This window comes from Mustela erminea, chromosome 4 (genome assembly GCF_009829155.1).
Source record: "Mustela erminea isolate mMusErm1 chromosome 4, mMusErm1.Pri, whole genome shotgun sequence".
Taxonomy (NCBI): domain Eukaryota; kingdom Metazoa; phylum Chordata; class Mammalia; order Carnivora; family Mustelidae; genus Mustela; species Mustela erminea.
The window spans coordinates 18,476,940-18,496,262 of NC_045617.1; the positions used below are offsets into that span (position 1 = coordinate 18,476,940).

General features: G+C 38.4%; 1 long non-coding RNA gene across 2 annotated transcripts in view; it reads left to right on the forward strand.

Moving 5' to 3' along the window:
- Positions 1 to 18,142, forward strand: part of LOC116587715 — a 73,281-nt gene extending 55,139 nt beyond the window's left edge. For both annotated transcript variants that reach the window (XR_004284601.1, XR_004284602.1), the window contains 3 exons: positions 491 to 597; positions 731 to 838; positions 18,090 to 18,142. This is a non-coding gene — a long non-coding RNA (uncharacterized LOC116587715). The remainder of the gene's footprint in view (positions 1 to 490; positions 598 to 730; positions 839 to 18,089) is intronic.
- Positions 18,143 to 19,323: the final 1,181 nt, after the last annotated feature.

Genomic DNA, 19,323 nt, shown 5'->3' on the forward strand with positions numbered 1-19,323 from the left:
CTCCGTTTTATTTTTAGACAAATTTTCTTGAATGATGTTAATAACAAAATGTAAATTGATACTTTTACATTTCTTTAAGTTTAAGATTATGAGCAAACATCTTATTCCTTTAGTTAGTTCTCTTCTCTTCTTCCCAATCAAGCCTTGAAATTAAACTGCTTTAAACCGTCTGAATCCTCCCTCCCTAAGAACAGGCACACCTGCAGAAGATCAAAGTTCTCATTGACCTTGAAGAACGCAGCAGTTTCAGTGGAATAATCTCATTTAGTAAAAAGAAAACCATATGCGAATCAACATTAACCACTCTTAGCCCACATCAGGGATGATGGCTCCCTTGGCACCAGCCTGAATGTTGAGCTGAGGAATTTGGCCTGAGCTTCCTCTTCCTTAGCCAGGACAGATTGATAAAGAGGTGCAACATTAGCATAATCAGTTGCTCCACATTTCTGAATTCTTCTAACTATGTCACTCGTACGCTTGCTTTCCACAGAAATACAGAAAGGATGTTTTCGCAGACGTTTCATTTCTCAAATCATTAGAAGGACTAGATGAGTCCTTCTAGAAAGGACTCATTAGAGAGGACTGAGCTGAGCCAATGTAAGTAATGACGACCACTAGCGCATGTACTGAGAGCCTACTCTTTGCCAGACACCAGACTAGCAATTTTATGTACTCTATTTCTTATATTCATGATACCTCTATTGTAACCCTTATCACCGCCATTGTACAGATGAGAAAAGCAACATTGAGAAAAGCTGAGTGACTTTCCCCAGGAGGGACCAAGTAAAACCAAGGGCAACCCAACCCAAATGGCACAACAATGACATAACCGTGATCCGTAAGTGTTGAATCCCATGTTGCTAATTTCTGTGCTGCATTGAAAAAGTTAACAGCTCACTTTTATTTGGTTTTTACTTTGCTTTAGGCCCTGTTCTAAGTGCTTTCATTCATGAGTTCTTTCAACATTTCCACTAACTCTGTGAGGAAAGTATTCTTTCCACTTTGCAAGTGATGAAACTGAGGCACGAAGAGGTCAAGTCATTGACCTACTGTCTCAAGTAGGTAAGATACACGGAGGAGCCATGATTTAACTCAGGCAATTATCTTCAGATTATATGCCTTTAACCTAGATGCCATAAGAATATTAATAGTTTCCAAATAGCCATTTTTAAAATTTAGTTATTAAAATGTATAGCTACATGTTCCAACCGTATTCATCAGTATTTATCATAACAAGACAGAATGTCAATGTAGGTAATCTAGTTCATAAAAATAAATAAATAAATAAATAAGACTCTAATCCTTTACCTGCCAAAAGGTAGGCAGGGAAGACCTACCAGACATCAGAACTGGGTCTTTTCCAGAAGTCAAGAAATTTTGGAGCGAAAAAGCATTTGGACCTAAATAAAGGTGTCTTTCACAAACTCCTGAGCATATCTGAGTGATACAAGATAGCACACAGGAGGAGGCATGGGTTACAACAGTCTTGTCCTGGGTAAGGTGAGACACTATGTATAATTTCCATCAAGCTGCTTTTTCTGAGTTTTAGCACCACAGTTGTGATGCACAAAGAAAAACATAATAAGTCTTACAGGAAACAAATGTGTGGCACTTCATAAGAAAGGAGAGATCTCAGAGGGAAAAGAAGGGATAATGTCTATAATATTCAGTCATTTCTGGTGGGTTTGTCAAATTTGAGGCACAGGAAAAGAGATTATTATCAATCTGTCCTATGGGAACTGGTCATGATGTAGCAGCTTGAGTTCTGAGATTTGCTCTACAAGAGCAGTGAGACTTGTTAGCAAATACTTCCATTAAAAGAAGGAGAAAATATGTTTCTACAGAGGAAAAGGAAATTGCAACATTCTTTTACTTGATAAAATAACAAATATTAACACTGAATTCAGACATATGCAGTGGCCAGATTTTAAATATTAAGATACTCATAAAAATGGAGTCTCTCTGAGCTTTGGTGCTGTTTCTTCTCACTACCCCCACCCCTGTTCCTCCCCTGGGAGTTCAGCCCATGACAATTACAGGGTTGCTATCACAGCAGCTGTCCCTGTTGCATGGTGCTGATTTTCTGCATGCAAAAATGTGGACTCCAGAGAGATGTGGCAGTGTGAGTTAGCATTAAGTCTGATTCTAGTCTTTGGGAAGACAGGGGTTATGTTATAAGGGGGAAAAAAATGAGTAGAAATTCTGTTCTTAGAATTTCAATTGTTCTTGTTCTAGTTTTATTTGACCACTAATACTCTGAAATAAATTATTTCTATAGAATTCATGAAGTGAACATATAAATAACTTAAGGAATTTTTTTTAACTCCAGTTTCTGATCCTTATAAAAAATTTAATGAACAAACAGAAAAAGAAAACGACAATAGACTTTGCATTTTAAATGAATGCTTTGTTAAATAGTTAACACCATTTTGAAAAGTTCATATTCTATCTCAAGTTGTTAAACTTACTAAGATTACTTTTTTAAAAAGTCCCTTTTTGCTCTTTTTTCTTAGAATTGTCCCATCTGCCTAAGAGTCAGTTACTACATTTCTAAACTTCCTTATCTTCTCGCTACCAAGAGAAAATTCATGTATAATCTCTTAGAGACTTCTAAATGCATAGTGTTGGGGAATTAGGTACTCCTAGTGACTACACTCAGAGCTTGGTATCACAGGCTGAATTATTATTTTTTGAAATATAAACACTGCAACTTAGATGGCGTGGCACTATCGAGAACGGCTTGCCATATGTCTTTGATTTCACTGAGAGACATACCATCTGCCACAACATTCAATAGTGATTACAAAAAAAAAAAAAAAAAGGAGAAGAAGAAGAAGAAAAAGAAAGAAAGAAAAAATGTAGAAGGAGGAGAAAGAGACGAATGGCAGAAGGCTGTGTCCAAATGTGAGAATGTTGTCCATCATGTGCAATTTGGATCTTGCCTGGTACTGGTTCATTACCTCTAGTCGGAAGTCAAAGTCAGGCAATATGAACTAATTACTCTCTTTTTCCGTAGGCAATGAACTGAGTGCATTGCCGTTCACCCAGCATGATTATTGATATTAGTTTAGAAAAAAAAAGTCTTTGATATAAAGCAAAAGCCAAAGATCCTAGGGCAATTTATATTTTAAAGGCATTTTGGCCCAAGGACCAGGATTAAAACAGGGAGAACTTGCTTATATATAGTTCGTTTATTTGTAAAAAAAAATAATAATAATATCTTCATGGGTGGGGGCAGGGGAGGCTGGAGAAAGAAGAAAATGGCAAGAAGTCAGAGACTTTGAGGGAAGGCATTTATATTGAGGGAAATATCTAAATCTATTTTGGTACTATCTTTTATCAAGTGTAAAATCATCTCAGTGTATATTTTAACTCTGCATAATAGAATTGCTGTGATAAATCCCTTAAGATGATTCCCAAAGAACAGAAGTAATTTTTCTAAGAAGCTTAAAAATAGAACTCCCCTCTAATGCATCCAGACAGAGCCCGCACAGTCAATATTTTGCCAAATAAACAAATAAACAAAAAAAAACCAGCAGAATAAGGGGCAAGTTTTATAGGAAAAAAAATGTATAAATAACTGTGTTTATTTGGTTTTATTCACCTGAAAGAGAAAAATACTCAAACTCTATGGACCAAATTTTGGCTGAGAGGATAGCATCGGAACAACACAGCTGGATTGTGACCAAATTTTTCCTTGCAAAAGGAAAAAAAAAAAGGTTACTAAACTGTTGAACTGGTCTTGAGAATGAAATGCAAACCTGTTTCAGAAATCTATAGTCAATATTATGAAGTAGATTTGTACCTAGCTTGTGAGATTTTTTTCAAAATGTTTTATCTCAGATACTCCAGGGTAAATATGGTTTCCAAATCATCAAATTTCTAGTACTCTTCTAAGAAGTAAATTTTAATAGAAATATTTGCAGCACCCCAAAAATGACTAATTACAAAAAATAATTATATTCAGCCTGAAATTATACTTGGCCTAGAAATTTCATGTCACCATTTATTTAAAAAGAGTTAGTGGGCACCTAGAAAAGCATTATGGGAAGTTCTAAAAAAAACAAAAAAGCTAAAGAATAATATATGGCATTTGTATATTGCTTTATAACTTATTTACGATATGTTTTTTCCTGCTTTATCTCTTCAACATATCTCTATTTTATAGATAAGAAAGCTCAACTTAGCAGGGTTGATCACCTGCTTAAAGAGAGTTAGAATCCAAAGTGAACCTAAGTCTTATGATGCCATGTCAGAGCTTCCTGGGGGTAGGGTGGGTAGGGGTGGAATCCCCTGGAGGCTTCACTCTCAGCCACAGACAGCAGTGCCTCAACTTTCAGAGTTGGATACACAATCCCATACAGTTGCCCTCATGTTTTCCATCTTCTTTGGGTGGAAATGATTTGGAACTGATAATATTTTAAGTTGTTTTTAGCAACAGACTGTATAAAATAAGGGGAATGCCTGGGTGACTCAGTCAGTTAAGTATCTGCCTTTGGCTCAGGTCATGATCTCAGAATCCTAGGATGGAGCCCTGCACTGGGAGGGGGAGGTCCCCCATTCATTAGGGAGTCTGCTTCTCCCTCTTCCTGTGCTCCTCCCCCTGCTCATGCTCACTCTCTCTTTCTCATAAATAATTTTTTTAAAAATCTTAAAGGATATACTAGGAAAAGTGAAGAGGTATCTTTATGTCACAGTTTCACACAAGCTAGTCATGGGAAGTTATACACACATGAAGTAAATACTGTAGTAAACAAGATGTGCTTGCTAATAATAACATATATTGATATGTTAGAACGATCATTTGATCAGTACAATTAAATCATCAGACATTATGTAACAGGGTTCACAAAGACGTAAACATCTCAGTTTGCTTCTCTAAGTCCAATTTGTGCATATAATTTATTAAAACTTGTTAGCATAGCACAGTGGCATTAGAGAATTTTGAATATTAAATGAATAATCATTCCACAAATTATCCAATAACTTATTTGTGGAGACAGTCTCATCTCAGAAATTCTTTGGTTGCTGTGGAAATAGAACTTGAGATGCGGGGACTCTCTGAACATAGGGTATCTCCCAGGGAAAATCTTCAAAGGCAATATGAGTGGGATAACATAAGAAAAGTTTCAAGTGCACTGAATTTCTTAGAGAAAAAAATTTAAGTCCCTGAATAATATTCCTCAGAAGCATATCCCATCTACCATTTCTAGAAATCTATATAGCTATTAATAGAAAAAAGGAAAAAGAAGCAGTGGGAGCTGAGAAAAGACAAGGAGAGTAAAACAGTTAATAAAACAAAAGCCTTCTTTGCAGTGCAGCTTTGGGGGAGGTGCGGGGGCGGCGGGGGGGGGGAGGAGGAAGGGGACACTGAGTTGAGATGCCCAAGCCATGGAACCGTGGTTCTGTCTAGGTAGGAGGAAAAACCTGGAATGTGGATGGAGAGACTGACAGTCAGGTCACTGACCGTGCCCCCCCTCCCATCCCTTGTCTCTGCTCTGAAATAGGCCCAGCAGAAAAATGCAAGGACATCCTCATTCATGGGAGCAGGTTCCTTTCACTTAGCCAAGCTACGTTCACAAAACTTCCTTATGCTTTCTGTATGTTAATAAAACATGACCCAGACATCATCCTCCAAAAAGCACAAATTAAGTAAGAAGGTCGTATGAGATGATCCTCAAGGTCCCTTCCAGCTTTACCATGAGAACTTGATGATAAGTGAAAAAGCCCTAATTGCATTTTTAAGAATTTAAAAAGTTGAAAATTTTTGTAAAAAATCCATCCCTCTGGGACTCTTATCCAGAGGTTAGGAGAAGGGTGGAGAACTTTATATAATCAATTTTCTGTGCAGTTTGGGGTGAAGTGTTTGGCCCTAGAGCATGGATAAAATTCTCCAAATTGAGACTTGTTTTTAGTCCCCCTGCCCCATTTGCCATTGCTCTTTTTTTCACTTGCTGATTTAAAAATTTGCTTGGCTCTCTTCCTCCACTTAATGACTATATTTAAAAAAGGATTTGGCTAGTTGCCTAGAGGCTCTTGGGTATTGGGTGCCATATAAACAAAATTAATTACTTATTTCAGTGCCAATATCAGATCACTGGCAGTGAGAGGTTAGTTGATAAAAAAGGGGAGGGGCAGCAAACAGTAGTGAACACTTCAACTAAGAGTATTACGCTTTTTTGCATAAATCAAGAATATGCAAAAATTAATAGAAGTAATTCTACATTTGTATACATTGAAACAGTGTTTTGTGGGGTTTTTCCTACGTTTCCATGTACATTATCTCCCTTAGTCCTTTAGTTGTCAAAGCAAATTCATGTGCTGGGTACTTACTGATATTACTAATTCCATTTTACAAAATTGAGGAAGCAAGCTTCAGAGGTGTTGAGCTACCATATGCATTTTTTTTTTCATTCACTCAGCAAACACTACAACCTACTAAGTGCCAGATGTCACACTCAGGAGTTTCCTGGGAGGCAGAGTTTCAGTGTTAAAACAAGACAGCCCTGGTGAACTGGGATGGTTGGTCACCTTAGCAACACATCATGATTTGAGTCATAAAAGAAGCTCTTTGCCAGAAAAATCCATGTCTCTCTCTTTCATAATCTTTTCCTCATTCAGGACTTTTCCTTCTAGACCCACACTCCTAGCTTTGTACTCAAAATTCTCTTCAGTGGGTTCCCAGAAGTACCAAAAATAACTCTCTTGCTCCCTAAGTTTTCTGAGTTATTAGACATTTTAACTACCTGATATTCCCTTTGACTTCACTTTTTCCTCGCCTTTCTCTCTCCTTTAGTAATGCCCTACATGTGCCCATCTAAACTTCCATCATTAAGCATAAATGGCACAATTTTATCCATAGCTGCAGTGAGGCTGATTTGACACAAGGATTTGTCTGATAGAAAGAGCTCTGCTGAGGAGAAGTGAGTTGGGGGAAATTGGAGGGGGAGATGAACCAGGAGAGACTGCAGACTCTGAGAAACAAACTGAAAGTTTTGGAGGGGAGGTGTGTGGTGGGTTGGGTGGGCCTGGTGGAGGGTAACAAGGAGGGCACGTATTACATGGAGCACTGGGTGTTGTGCATAAACATTGAATGCTGGAACACTGAAAAGAAATAAAATAAAATAAAGTGGAAAAAAGAGAAAGAAAGAAAGAAAGAAAGAAAGAATGAAAGAAAGAAAGAAAGAAAGAAAGAAAGAAAGAAAGAAAGAAAGAAAGAAAGGAAGGAAGGAAGAAAGGAAGAAAGAAAGAAAGGAAAAAGGGCGAGCTCCACTGCTCCAGGCCATCCTACCAAGTATTCCAGTGAGCAAAATCCCTCAATGAAAAGGTTTTTTCGTTATTTTGTTTTGTTTTGTTTTGTTTTCTCCACACCGGTTCCTTCACTTGGTTTTCCTATCTTTATAGTTTGGCAACACCCCTAGGGCCCAGGTTCAATCTCAAGTCATCGTTGGTTCTTTTCACCACACCTAATGCGTCACCCGTTTTCAGCAGGCAGTTCTCTAGCAAGTTCTTCCCATTCATCCATTCTTTGCTTTTCCAGCTGTTAGCACCAACACGAAATTTCTCCTTACCTCTCTCTTGGACCGCTGCTCTAGTTTCCTTGATGAACCAGTGACACCCTTTCTGTCCACTTCTCCTCCAACTCGTGGCTTTTTCTTCCCTCCAGTTTAGTCTACACTACTCTGAGGTTCAAGTGCATTCTGATCTTTATCCCTGATGTTCTTTTATATGCATCCCATTCTCCAACCAAACGAAGTCCTTTGCTATGAAGGACCCTTGCCCCTTACTGTGAAGTCCTTTCCCCTCTATGCCTTTGCTTTTGTTATTTCTTACAGGTGGAATATTTTTGCCTGTCAAAATCTTACTCATCTTTCAAGACAATCTTAAATTTCAAAGTTTCAGATAAAATTTTTATACTGGCAAAAATTATCTAGTGCCTTCCTTCCTTTGAACCCTTTTCCCTTTGTACTCCCAAATGACTCATCTCACCTGTTTTATGTTATAATTTTGGTGCTTCCTTTTCTCAGTCCTCCACTAGCTTGTGTGCTCTTTGAGACCAAGACTGTGCCTGACACATGGTGGGACTGCTGCTTAACACAACAGGCATTTATTACGTTTTTATTAAAGACTGAAATGCGCTAACTCCTCTCCTAATTCTGGCTTTAGAAATGTATTTTGTGAATAATCCATTTTGGATGTCTGATATTTAGTATATGTCTTAAACAAATACATAGTAAATACATGAATGCGTAATTAAAAAAAAAAAAAAAAAAAAAACAAAAAAAAAAAGCAAAAAAAAAACCCTCAAGCCTCCAAGGATTATCTACCATCAGCACGAAGTTGGTGAGTACAGAGGCGATCACACCAGGAGCTTTTCTTCAGTGTGAATGTTTGTACAACACACATGTTGCCAGCTCAGCCAGCTCCTTATCAGCTCCCCTGCAGAAAAGGCCGCAGAGAAGAAGAGCTATTCCAGGATGGGCAATCACTTGCATTCAGAAAATAGACTTTAATTGAGTAATTTTTCAGATGATTGAAATTGAATTGATATTGCACCACAGGAAAAATGCTTGATTTGGACCTAAATTGTTTCTCCCCATCTAGAGGGGGCCACAACACAAGCATGAAATTCATGCAGTTGGGGAATTATAAACATTTGAATTTCAGGACAATCCCAAAAGAAACCCATCAATTTGGGCCTTAAAGGGTTTCACTTAATTAATCTGGAATCAATTAAAACATTGGAACCGAGAGGTTCACGGTACTTGCGGAATCTTTATGGAGACAATTTCAAAAATAGCAAAGTTGAGGAGAAGTAGAGGCATTTTTCACCATGTTTTCCAATTGTCCTAAAAGCTTTGGGTCTGCATCTGGAGGGAGAAATGTGAGACCGGCGAGAAGAAAACCATATTAAATTTACCAGAGCCACTGCGCTCTCCCCTTTAAATTCTCTCCGGGCAATCAGGTGTCTTCAGACCCCCAGGAAGCCTTCAGGGGCTGCTGAGCACTGGGACCTGCTCTTTGCATCTTAAGTGCAGCTGCCGCTTTCCCCTTGTTCGGAGCCAAATTACATCAAGGAAAGGGAGAGATGAATGAGTGACCCGTGCCTCTGACATCTAATATCTGCTACTTCAGATTTGGGGTTTGATTTAGTGTCTCTATCAGAGAGTTTGAGGAAACAAAGTCTTTTATCTTCTTTAAATAAATTCATGCGCTGCCGCACAATTTACCTTCTCTGGCAGTTTTATGACTCAGAACAATGGGCTTTTTTAGTTGTGCCATATTTTGCCTCTTCCCTTCCTCTCACGTTGATAAACAAAAACATTCAGTGTGGCAGCTTAAACACGGCTAAAACAGAAGTGATGCGTTGCTCTCCGGCTGCAAAACCGCCAGGCAGTCACGATCTCTCTTTCAAATGAAGAGCAGAGAATGAAACGCCAACTAGCCCTCTCTTCTGTATTCAGATGGGGTCTGGAATTCAGTGCATGCAAGTGGCCTCTCCTGCAGCTGCATTGTTGTCGCTACCTTTTTACACTGTGGCGAAATTCAAAATTGTACAATTCAATTTATGAGCCAGGAGGGCCTCCAATCCACACAAAGACCCCAGCCAAGGTGGTGAGTGGGGTCCACGTCCCACCCCCACCTCCGGGCCCCAATGGCCGGGCATAGGTTCTCTCCCTTAAAACTACTACTTCCTAAGAGACAGGGTACCTCCTGCCCCACACAAAGGCACCATCTTCTCTATCCGACTATTCCTGGTGCCGCATTGCCCAACAGGGGTTTGTTTTCCCTGACTGACCTGCACAGAAACAGGCATCTTTCTCTCATTTGCACAAAGGCACTGCATAAGCGGCAGGTTGGCCTGCAGACCTGATGCAGGTTTCTAGAGAAACAGTAGAAAATGGAATGCAATCAGGATGAAGCAGTTTAACTAATAAAAAGATAGCCCACACTTGGCTAATCTAGCATTTGCTTGCATTGAAAGTCATCTACTTGCCTAGGAAGGCAAGGAGGCAAGAAGTGAAACTGGGAAGAATTGCTGATTCTGGCTGAAAGTGTTCAGAGGGGTATGTCCCACTGGAGAAGGTGTTAGGGGGCAAATGGTGACTGGGGGGGAAACTACGTATACGGCACCCGGTACCAAGTCACTGCCAGGGAGAAAAGTCAAATGAATAAGCGGGTTATTACCACACACCTTGGTGAGATGTGCCCCTGGGTACAGTATTCATCCTAAGTCTTAGGCCACATCCTGAGTTTAATAGGGAAATTCCTGAGGCCACAGAGGATAACAAAGACCAATCTCAACTGTAAGGTTGTCCTTGGAAGGAAAGGACAAGCCTAATCACTGTCTCCTTCCTCTCCCTATGGAGAAAACCAACCTAGGTCCAACTGATGCTACCATGATTCCATGATTCCTGCTCTCATCTGGCCTTCAACGACTCGCTTCAAGGCTTGTTTCTCTCTTTGTTGCCCTCCTGGGTCTGTTTCAGTGCTTCTCCCCTTGGATCAGTCTCTGACCCCACCACCTCCCCCTTTACTTGAGTAAATGTTAACTAATATTTCACAGAGAAATTGAAGAAAAGTTGCCAACACCTTCATCTACTTTAATCATTCATTCATTTAAGAAATATTGATTGAGGATTCACTGTGTGTCCGGTGCAATAACAGGTACTATTTATAAAGAGAGGAACAAAGAGATATGAACCTGTGCCCTCTGCCCTCACCAGCCTAAACAGAACCACTTGCACCACACTCATTCTTCCCTGCCTCGTGCCTATTTCATTAGATCTTATCCAATCTTATTGGATCTATAATAGATCCTGCATTCTGGTTCTTATCCCACAAGATTCCTCACAATTAAAAAAAAAAAATTCTCTCTTCTCCTTTACCTTCTGTTTCTTTTCCTTTCAGCATGTAATAATCCGTGCTCTTTTCAAAAAACTCTCTCTTGAGTTCTGGCTACTGAACCCTCTCTTTCACCATCTTCCTCACAGATTTCAGGAACACATTACTGATGTGGAATGTACCTCCTTCCTCCCTCCCAAACCGAAATTGCTAAACTTGCTCTCACCATAGTCACTAAATTCAATGAATATATTTCAGGACTTATCTTACTGACTCCTTGGTAGCATTTTCAACATTAAGCAAACTTACCTCCACTAAAGATTCTCCCCTTCAGTCTTCCAGCACAACACAAACGCTGGTTTTCCCCTTAAATTTCTGGCCACGGATGCTATCTCCTTTATGAACTGTTCTTCCTCTGGACTTCGGATACATGCTGACATGGTGGGAGACCCTCAACTCTTTTCACTCTGCTCACTTCCCTTGGGGGATCCTGACAGTGAAATGGTTTCAATTAGTTTAACCAGTAGAGTTCAAATGTTAGTACACATAAGACTCAACTGGAAAATCTGATTCAGGCCACGTAAACTGGGGCCAAATCTGGTATTTGGCACTCCAGGCAATTCTGGGGAAAGCAGTCACCACATTCAGATTTTCTTTAAGCGCTGAACTAAACTGTTATTTCTATAAAGTCACAAATTGTGGCTGTCTTAGTGATCATGGTATTCCCAGAGCCTAGCAGGGCAACCCACAAACAGAAGTGTGTGTTTAATATTTGTAGAGCAAATAAATGTGGATGTGCATGACTCCAACATCTGTGTTTCCAGCCCAGATTTCAATCTGCATTCCCTACCAGCCCCCAATCTCAGTGAAGGTACGTTGTCCACTGATAACTTCACTGATTTCTTCCATCCACCTCAACCCTCCACCTAACTCATTAGTAAGCATACCTACTTCCGTCTGCTAATATCTTGCAAAACACTCCTTTCTGTCACCATAGCCAGTGTCCAGGTCCAGTCAGCTCTCATTTCCCAACTGGGTTACTTCAGTGCTTTTCTAACTGGTCCCTCTGCCTCTGTGGTTGCTCCACGCTCCCTTACACAAAGCGTGCATCCTAGGGTCTAAGCACGTGAATATGCTTCATATGACTTTTCATGAGACGGTCTCTGCTTGCCATTTAACAAGCCTGTTTGCAACATTGTTCACCTTGGGGTTCACCCCGATTTATGCTCTACTCATAATAATTTCGGGAAGTATTTTTCTTGCTTTTGATTCTAATTGTGTTTCCTTTTGCAAAAACTTTAAAACATAATATGCAAGTTCCAAGTAGGAAACTTTATTTTAGGTCTCATCTGTATAAGCTATTTAGTTTTTCACATTTTTACTCCTTCATCACCCATAATTTTCAGCCTTTGTTAATCTAGTGTTGTTGACAAAGATTATTGTTATTGTTGTTACAATAAACTATTGCATTGTTAATTTAGCGTGATGTATCTCTTCTTTCAAGAATAATTTTTTGAAATTTGAATTGTTTCTGTAACAAAATATTTTTCAACTTTTCTCTAACTGCTTTTAGTGAAAATGTTTTCTTAAGCACTTTTTTTTTAAAGCACTTTTGTGCTTTGTCTTCATCTCTTATTCTGTTGAAGTAGGTCACTAAATAACTTTTCAAGAATGTGGACAGATAACATATTTTTTGTAGCCTTAACAAAACCTGAAATTATCTTTCTGTTACCTGAATGACAGGTTGGTTATATAAAATATTCTTAGGTCACAGAATTTTTTAGCCCTCTGTATTGATTTTTGACATTCATTTTCCATTAGATGACCTAAGACTGAACTGGATTTTCTTTCTTTGATGGTAAATTACAATTGTCTGCTTAGATACTTAAAAGGTATTTTAATCTATGTAGTTCAATATTTTTTTATTCTATGATCAGGTGAGGATATATTTTCATTGACTTTTTCCTGGAAGGGAGTGAGGTTTTTAATCCCTTGTTGGATGCTGGCTCCCTAAAATATCACCAAATCAACCTGTTAATAGGGCAAAGTTGAGTCTATTGCTCACCTTGGTAAGGGAGCACACTACCTCCACACTGTTCATAGCACCTCTGGAGGGGAGAGGGCAAAGTTAGGACAGTTTATGAAACTTTGAAGTCTGACTGAAGGTAGCTCTTTTGATGGGGAGAAAGGACAGGGTAATTAGGACAGGGTAAGCACCATGATATAATAGCATAGGACTGGCAGGCATAGAAAGGAGAGACTTTTGAGAGGAGAGGTTCAAACTGTCCTGGTGGGGGAAAATAAGACAACAATACCATTATCATGCCTAAAATATAAGTAGTATTTCTTCTTATTATTAATGTGAGTGTTCAAGATTCCCCAAGTTGTCTAATAAATTTGGGGGACAAAAATATCGTCTTGGAATGTACACTTTCCTTCAAAACTTTCTATTGAAGACTTGATTGGTCTTCCTAGACTTTTCTGGAGCAATCCAAAAAGTTTATTTCTTACTTTTATGCTCCTGAACAAGAGTTTCTGGAAATAGTAAAGCCATGTTAGTGCGGACAATGGCCATGTGGGTGTGGATGATTTCAGTTTTTCATGTATACCCATGTCTTTCTTCTGCTCAGGAAAATGTTACTGATTTGGGTGGGGGGTCTCCCCCATTTGTTCACAGCTCTTCTTCAGGATTAATGGTTATTCACATGTTCTCTTTCCATCTCTATCTTCCACATCTACTCCCTTCCTGATTATTTTGACTATTTTGATTCCTTGTCATTTTTTGCAGCATTCTGAAAGATCAGATTAAGTTTTTTTTTCCACATCAACATCAACTTTCTGCGGCATCAGCTCTGTTCTTTAGTGCTTTACATTAAATGTAAATGTAAAATCTTCTAATTTCTTCCATTTTTAAAACTTCTGTTTTTAAAATCTCTAGTTTCATGTTTATCCATTTCAAGATGATCTCTTCTTACAGAACATGCCCCTACTTCACAGTAGACATAGATTTGGCACTTTTTTGAGCGTTCTGAATAGTTTTCTAAAGTATGTTTTGAATTCTATACTAGATAATCTGCACAGCATGTCATTCATGTGATGCTTATTAATCTTTTCCTTTTTCTGGTAGCATATGTCACAGGTTCTAGATGGCTGTAGCCCTGCCCTTCCTTGTTATTGTTTCTCCCTTTCTTTCTCTCTTTGTCACCCTTCTTGTCCTCCAGCTAGGCAGGTCTGTCTATATTTAGTGTTTATCAAAAGGTAAAAATGATGAAATCTCCTGATGTCTTTTTTCAACAGCTGGTGTGGTAGGAAATCTTTCTTTCAGATCTCAACTCAACTCAGTTGAACATCCATTCCTTGAAATTCTTTCTTCCACTGATTTTTACCTGCCTCACAGGTTACTCTTCTACAGTAAGATTGCTGCCTTTTTTTTTTTTTTTACTTTCAATTTTTAAATATTGGAATGTTTCAAGGCCCTGTCTTGACCTCATACTATTTATTTCCATATCTTTAAATATTCATGTACTGGTGGACCTCAGGTCTGTATCTGAATATTGACGCACATATATTCTCTTTGGGATTCTAGACTCATTTGTCTAAATCTCTATCCAATCTCTCTCTGTCTGGATATATAATAGGCAAGGTAAATATAAGAAAAACAAAGTAAAACTTAATATTTTTTTCTCACTTATCCTCCTCTGGTCTTCTATATTTTAGTATCAAGTTACACTATCTAATCCTTCATTGAGGTCCTTAATTCAGAACAGTCCTAATCTCTCTCCTTCCTTCAGCTTCAATTCTAACCTATTAGCAACTTCTGTTGATCCTAACAGTCAAAGGTAACTGAAACCCTACATGCTCAAGCCCCTCCACTCATATGTTTTCTTATCCGTGAAGTCCTGGGCATACCCTCAGGTAACTTTTGTGTTTGCAAGCTCTTTTCTCTGTTATCCAACCCCTCCTACAGAACTTTCCATGGAATATTTTTTTTTTCTTTTCATATTCAATCTTAAATGTTGTCTCAGTAAGGTCTTTCTTTTTTTCTTTTTTTTTTTTCAAGATTTTATTTATTTATTTGACAGAGATCCACAAGTAGGTAGAGAGGCAGGCAGAGAGAGGGAGAAGCAGGCTCCCTGCCAAGCAGAGAGCCCGATGCGGGGCTGGATCCCAGGACCCTGAGATCATGACCTGAGCCGAAGGCAGAGGCTTTAACACACTGAGCCACCCAGGTGCCCCTCAGTAAGGTCTTTCTAAAATAGCTTCCCAATTACAAATGATACTTGCATCATCTTATTTTGTCTTTTGCATGTCTCACCAATAAATAATTTTTGTTCTTATTTATTTTTCTATTAGCTTATTTTCTACTTTTCCAAACTAGAATATTACTTCTGTGAGAGAAAGGATCTTATCTGTCCTTTATATTTCTGTAGTCTTGGCTTCTTGAATATTGTCACACATAAATAATTGCTCAGTAAGTGTTTTGCAAATGAACAAATCTATGGCAGGAGGGTAGATATTAATGTGTTCAATTCCCTAACCAAATCACAGGTTTTGTCAGACTTGGACTAAAGACGCAGGTGCTCAGAATTACCATAATACATGACAATATATTCCTGGTTTCATTGCTATCAAGAAGCATCTTATATCACTCTCACCTCCTGTCTTTCACTAACAAATGCTAGAGACCTTACCTTCTGGAAAGCTCTGTGTAACGCCAATCCTCTCTTCCATTTTCTGCTCACTTGCTTTCTGGGATTTTTCATTATCTGCCTTGGTTGAGCATCACCTGAGAGGAAGAAGTTCTGGGCTTATGTTTGGCTCATGTTTGGGTTTACAGTTACAAAATAGCTATGGCAGAAGGGAGAAGTATAATATTAGAGTTCATTATTGTTAAGTGATACTTTTTTGTGATATGAAACCAAGGCTTGAAATGACCTAAAACCTGGAAAGATTTTATATCAACCCAGTTTCATTTGCCTAATTATTGTCAACCTCTTCCAAATAATTGGCACTTATCTCTGTGATAAGAGGGTTCCCATTTATCCATCACCCAGTTTCATTAATTTTTGTCATCTTACTTTATCACAGAATGTGAAATAAACATTACTAAATGACAAACTTTATTTAGATTTCACCAGTTTTTCCATTAATGTCCTGTTTCTGTTCCAGAATCCAATCCAGAAGACCACGTTGTCTTCAGAAGTTGTGTCCTTAGTCTCCTCTGGGCTTTGACAGTTTCTGTCCTCCCTTGTTTTGTCGGTTTTATGATTTTGAAAGTCTTGAATAGGACTGGGCAGGCATCCTGTAGAATATCCCCTGATCTGGATTCAGATCACATCAGAGAAACAGAATGAGAATGGATGGATCTACGAGTGGATAGATAAATATATACACCAAGGAATTGGCTGAGTGACTATGGGGGCTGATTAGACAAGTCCAAAATCTGTTATGCAAGCCATTAGGAGGGGAAGGCTGGAGGCCCTCAGACAAGAGCTGATGCTGTGTTCCAGAAAGTCTTCTTTCTTGGGGAAACCTCATTTCTTAAAGCCATTTAATTGATTGAATTGGATCTGGCACCATCCGATCATACTCAATTATTGAGTATAATCTCCTTTGCTTAAAGCCAACTGATTGTAGAGATAAATCGCACTTACAAAATACCTTCCCAGCAACACCTAGGTTAGTGTTTGATTGAATAACTGTACTATAGCTTAGCCAAGTTGAAACATAAAACTGACCATTACACTGAAATTACGGGTTTTTTCAAAGAATGCAGTGGAGGTACATCTCATCATATCAGGAAGTACAAAATATCCACATAACTTCACTGGTGAGATGATGTTCATCACTGGGTTAAGGTGACATTTGTCACATTTCTCCACAGTAAATCTACCATTCTTTCCATTTCCTACTCTAGTCTTTGGAAATTATTCACAAAATCTAGCACATTCTGCAGAGCAGAAGGAATGAAGCTTCTCCTCCTTTAGTGAACACTATTGCCATGTATTATTGAATTCTTCTGTAAGAAATATTTGTCTCTTTCCCTATTTATTTCTTTATTCAATCATTCATTTTTCTCAGTATGGGCTCATGTATACCCTTTGGATTATAATCAATACTGCATCATTTTGTCGCTCACGTTGTTCCAGCTCTAGCCATTGGGAGCTCTTTCAAGTTGGTTCCTGTGTCTCTTTGAGATGCCCCCAACGTCTGACTTTTTGAGAACTTCCTTACTTTCTGGTACTTAACAATACTCCGGACTCATCTTGCATTTTCTCTGCCTTGTCTTAGAAATAGTCATTTCTCCAAGAAGCCTGTTGTTTTTACTGGAGAACATATTTAGAAACCAAGATCTGGGTGTGCATTGTGCTTGTTGCTACTGGGATGTCATTGCTTCTGGGTCCTCTCAGAAGACACTGCTATAGAATATATATTCTTCTACTATCATGTGTATCTTTAATTGTTCCTATATTTATCCAGGAATATCTATATTAAGCTTAACAAAATGAACTTAATCTGATGTCTCCCACTCTAATCGAACAGTGCAGTGTTTATTCTAGACTTCCTTTCTTGTTTATCTGCAATTTCACTCACGAACAGTGAGAAATGTGTCCCCCACCACCCAATATCCATTTTCTTTGTCCAACCCTTCTTATAAAGCAGTTTCAGAATTGTTAGTCCATGGCTTCATAAGAAAGACATCTGTCACTAGAATACAGTGTTTACAAACAGTTTCCTTTTTAGTTTGCATACTTTTTTAGTTTTTTAAAAATTTTTTATGTATTAAATGAAATTAAAAATTTTTATATGAAAGTTAATACTTCATTAGGCTCATTTCTTCAGATTTTGACAAATTGAGATGTGTAACCATGGCCCAGGACCATATAGTGTTCTATTACCTTCACTCAGAAATTTCCCCTGTGCTCCCTCTTTGTCATCAATCACTCTCACTACCATAATATGTCTACATTTTAAATATTATTTTACCTTTTAACCTTTTTATTTATATGTTTATGGTTATTTTATTGAGTAATCACAGGGGGAGTTCAACTGGGGTACACAAAACATAAGTCCTCTTTCTAGTCATTCTATTTGGAACAAATATTTAACGAGCTCCTCATCTTACCATGCATTGTGATGGGTGTGCAGTATATACAGGAGAATAGTACTTCCTTATTTAAGGTGATTCTTATTTCAGATTGTACGTTTAAATTTTTAATTATTTTATTTCTTTCTAATTTAAGATTTAGTTGGAAACTAAGCAGAAGCTTCACTTTAAGAAACCGGAAATGCTTGAGGGCCCCTGGATGGCTCAGTCGGTTAAGCAACTGGCTTCTGCTCACATCATGATCTCAAGGTCCTGGGATCAAGCCCTGCATCAGGCTCCCTGCTCAGCGGAGAGCCTGCTTCTCCCTCTCCCTCTGCTGCTCCCCCCTGCCTGTGCTCTCTGTCAAATAAATAAATAAAATATTTTTTAAAAATGTTTAATGTCATACCAATGAAAATATATTAAGGGAGAAAATAAGATGGCCTTTATGAACTCTACTTGCTCTTAGTCAAGGTAATGACATATCTGATTCAGTGTTTTAAAACAATTCTACCCTAAATATAGCAATTTAAAATGGGTCAACTTTTAACTTAAGAACACATGTGATTATATACACATAAAAGTTCTTTGCCATATTTATTTTATAGTTTACAAATATCGAGCCAGTAAACCTTGCTTGTTCAGTTTTATTTCCCATGAAGTTAAGAAAGCTCAGGAGACCACTTGGTACCTCAGGCCAAGTATGCATGTGTATGTGTGAGTTTACTGGAGGAGGAGGTTGAGATTCATCTTTGAGCAATTCATAATCTCATATTCCCTGCTATCTTCTTTTTATTTTTTTTAAAGATTTTATTTATTTATCAGAGAGAGAGAGGGGGAGAGAGCGAGCACAGGCAGACAGAATGGCAGGCAGAGGCAGAGGGAGAAGCAGGCTCCCTGCTGAGCAAGGAGCCCGATGTGGGACTCGATCCCAGGACGCTGGGATCATGACCTGAGCCGAAGGCTGCTGCTTAACCAACTGAGCCACCCAGGCGTTCCTCCCTGCTCTCTTCTGAACTTGACCCCATCTATCTCTGTCAGCTTCGATTTCAAATATTGCTAGAGAAAATGTATTCCGAGAATCCTTAAATAAAGTATAATTATCTTAAAAGAGACAAACAGAATTAGATTTTCCTTTCCATTATAACAATTTCCTGCTGTGGAAAATGGCAGTTAGATGAATTTAAAAAAACTAATGAATTAAGAAAATTTATAGTCCCATTTCACTGTATCATTTTTTAAGACTGAATTCCTGAATTAACAAATCACCTACTAAAAGAATCTCAGAGACTTTTTCCATTAATTTGCATACCTCAAATCAACTAACAGAAAAATATTGCAATTTTGTCTCATCTGTAATTTTGTGGGGAAAATGATGTATCTGTTTTAAC